This window comes from Gouania willdenowi, chromosome 2 (assembly GCF_900634775.1).
Source record: "Gouania willdenowi chromosome 2, fGouWil2.1, whole genome shotgun sequence".
In the NCBI taxonomy this organism is placed as follows: Eukaryota; Metazoa; Chordata; class Actinopteri; order Blenniiformes; family Gobiesocidae; genus Gouania; species Gouania willdenowi.
In genome coordinates this window covers 11,859,554-11,862,959 of record NC_041045.1, presented here as the reverse complement: position 1 = coordinate 11,862,959, position 3,406 = coordinate 11,859,554, and positions in this window count along the sequence as shown.

Below are 3,406 nucleotides of genomic sequence, written 5' to 3'. Positions count from 1 at the left end.
TTACTTACTTACTTACTTACTTACTTACTTACTTACTTACTTACTTACTTACTTACTTACTTACTTACTTACTTACTTACTTACTTACTTACTTACTTACTTACTTACTTACTTACTTACTTACTTACTTACTTACTTACTTACTTACTTACCTTTTTTTTTATTTTTATTTTTTTTTTTCTTCCTCTCTCTCATCTTTCCCTTCCTCCTCCTCTCTCTTCTCCCTTCTCCCTTCCTCCTCTTTCTCCCTGCCTGCCTCACTCTTCTCTTTCCCTGCCTCCCTGCCTGTCCTCTTTTCTACCTCCCTGCCTACCTGCCTGCCTATCATCTTCTAAGTTCTTTCTAGTGAAACATCCAGGTTCTTTGGCACGAGAGGGATTCGAACCCACGTTTGTCACGGCCTCCAATTCCTTGCGCCACCAACTCTGACGCCATGCCATCGAGAACCCTTCATACCAAACACACTTCTCCGGGCGTTTTTATCTTCGACATTCACAAGGCGCGACTACAAATTATATCAACTCGTAAAAATGACACAACTCACAGCACGAGAGGGATTCAAAACCACGTTTGTCACGGCCTCCACTTTCATGCGCCACCTACTCTGACGCCATGCCACCGAGAACCCTTCATACCAAACACACTTCTCCAGGCGTTTTTATCTTTGACATTCGGAAGCCACCACAACATATTACATTAACTCGTAAAAGTCATACCACTCACTGGTTCTTTGGCACGAGAGGGATTCGAACCCACGTTTGTCGGGGCCTACACTTCCGTGCGCCACCGACTCTGCCCCCATGCCACCGAGAACCGTTCATACCTAGCACGCGTTTTTATCTTCGACATTCGGAAGCCGCGACTGCATATTATATTAACTCGTAAAAGTGATCCGACTCATTGGTTCTTGACATTCGGAAGGCACACCTATTATTTTACTAACTCATTAAAATCGAACTCTCTCGTCCATCTTTTGGACTAACGTATGTCAAGCACTCAGAGGAATCCAACCTCCTCTCACCCATGGTCAGTGACTTAAAGCCACATGTTACCACAGACTTAACCACTACACCATTAATACCAGACTTACTACAAATGGTGCTCATGGCATATTTAACTTTTGCTTTTAGGGTAGTTGTGTTGAAAAATTTTTCTGAACTGTTTCTTACTCAAAGTGATTATATAGTGTATATATATATATATACACACACACATACACACACTACAACTATAAGTTCACTAATACCTACCACCAATACCCACTTCTCATTACAATCTAATCCAACTCTATTTATAAAGCACTTTAAAAACCACCTTATAACAGATAACATAAAGTGCATACAGTTTAAGACAAACAATACAAACTCAACTCAATAAAAACCTGCAACCCTACTAACAAACACACTAAATGAAAAAAAGGCGCAAAATGACTTGGAACACACTAAACACCAAATACACAAATCCAAAGCTGACAAAAGCAGAATATATAAAAAATTACTCAAACACACAAGGTCATTCCAACGTTTACCAAAAAATAACATTTATCTACAAATTGACGCACAGAAATACAGCAAAAACAAACTGTGGAGTCATTCTCAACTTTTGGTTTTCTGTTCACTGGATGCTGTTTCCTGGACTTCACTCAAACAACCACACGTTCAATCACTTCTTTTTTATTTAAAGTGTTTTCTGTAGGTTGGAACATCAGCTAAAAACCTCTCAAGGAAAATACACAACACTACAACAGTTACACAACCATTCATTCATTGAAATCTAATTTGGCCTCTCAACTTTGTAACCTTTTTCAAGTATTTCATTTAGTTGTTTGAGTTCTAAATCAATACCATTTTTTCCTAAACAACGTTTGACATCTTAATTACATTAAATTATCGGTACTTTCACTTGCATTTTAACAACCACACTTTACAAGCATTTTACATCTATGTCTGATATTTATCTGCCCAGTTTTAACAAATCAAATATTTAGAATCTTCATATTTTTAACCTCATTTTTCTACTGAATCACATTGTTAAAGTTAACTTTATATTTTAACTCACATTAATAATTTTAACTATTTATTTTACCAACTACTTTTAACCTTTTTATCTTAGCTTATTTGTGTTTCACATTAACCCTTTTATCTAATTTTAACTATGCAGTTAACATAAACATAATGAACCTTTACATTAAACAAGTACCTACCTCAAAAATCTTTCTTTGCAATGGCTGTTGAACAATAAACATTTTGCCAAACTTATCATTGGATCATCCCTAATTCATCTGTGAATCCAAAATAAATCAACAGTTGTTCTTCATCTCCTTTTCAAACAAAAAACAAGAAAACCGTTTTCAGCAATATAGACCCAAAATTAAAACGCCTCAAAACAAAGGTAAGGCTATAGTGAAGCATAATTTGGTGAAAACATTTCAAACGCCTCTAAATTTTTTCTCCCAAATTTATGCCTGACTATAGCCTTACCTTCGTTTTGCCTGTTTTTATGCCTTACTATACCCTGTAAAACAAAAATAAATAAAACAAAGAAAGAAAGAGGGAAATGTCCAACTTTCCTTTTATTTTGTAAGAAAACTGACTTTACAAAAAACCTTACAATGAAATACAGAGAAAAACTTTGATTTAGTTCACGTAGTGAAGTTAGTCAGCATCGACCTGGAATAAAAACAAAAAAAAACATTCATATACAAGTCTTGTTCACAGAGCAGAAGAAGAAGCCCAGTATTTTAAATTCTGGTCCTATAGTAAACAATGCAAAACTTTTTACTTTTTAAAAGTGCAACTGAAAATGTATTTTGTGCCTTAACAATTGGACTTTAAAAAGAAGAAGAAAAAAAACAGTGTGCACTGTATTTATGTCAGATATTTGTTTGGACCAGCAGAGGGTGCTGGTAACCCAGTGGTCGGTTGGCATGCAGATATCCTTGCACTGCAGAAGAGATGCTATGCTAGCAGACAGAGCTAATAGAAAAACGTGACTTTTACAGATATTCACGTAATATTACAGAAACTCTTTCGGTGCTAAAGGGGTAAGGAATCATTTATGAACATGTTTAAGAGTAGAAGGTGAAAGAAAGTAGTAGCAGATTCCGCCGACCGCCTACACTTTTTGACGAGAAGGATAACTATATATATATTTTAAAGAAGTACTGCGATTCAATTTTCACAGCATAGATGTGAACCGTGATACCTATGAATCGATTTTAAACTGCCCTACGATTAATCCTTACATCCCTAATTTGTGGTGAGTCATGTGATGTCAAGATGGTGGAACACAGACTCTAAAACACAAACTATTAGCATTTTTAATACATAGATATAAGAGGAATGTTACAAGTTTTAGCTGTTGTTAACCAAAATTTTGCAAGTATCAGATCACACAGACGCATTCA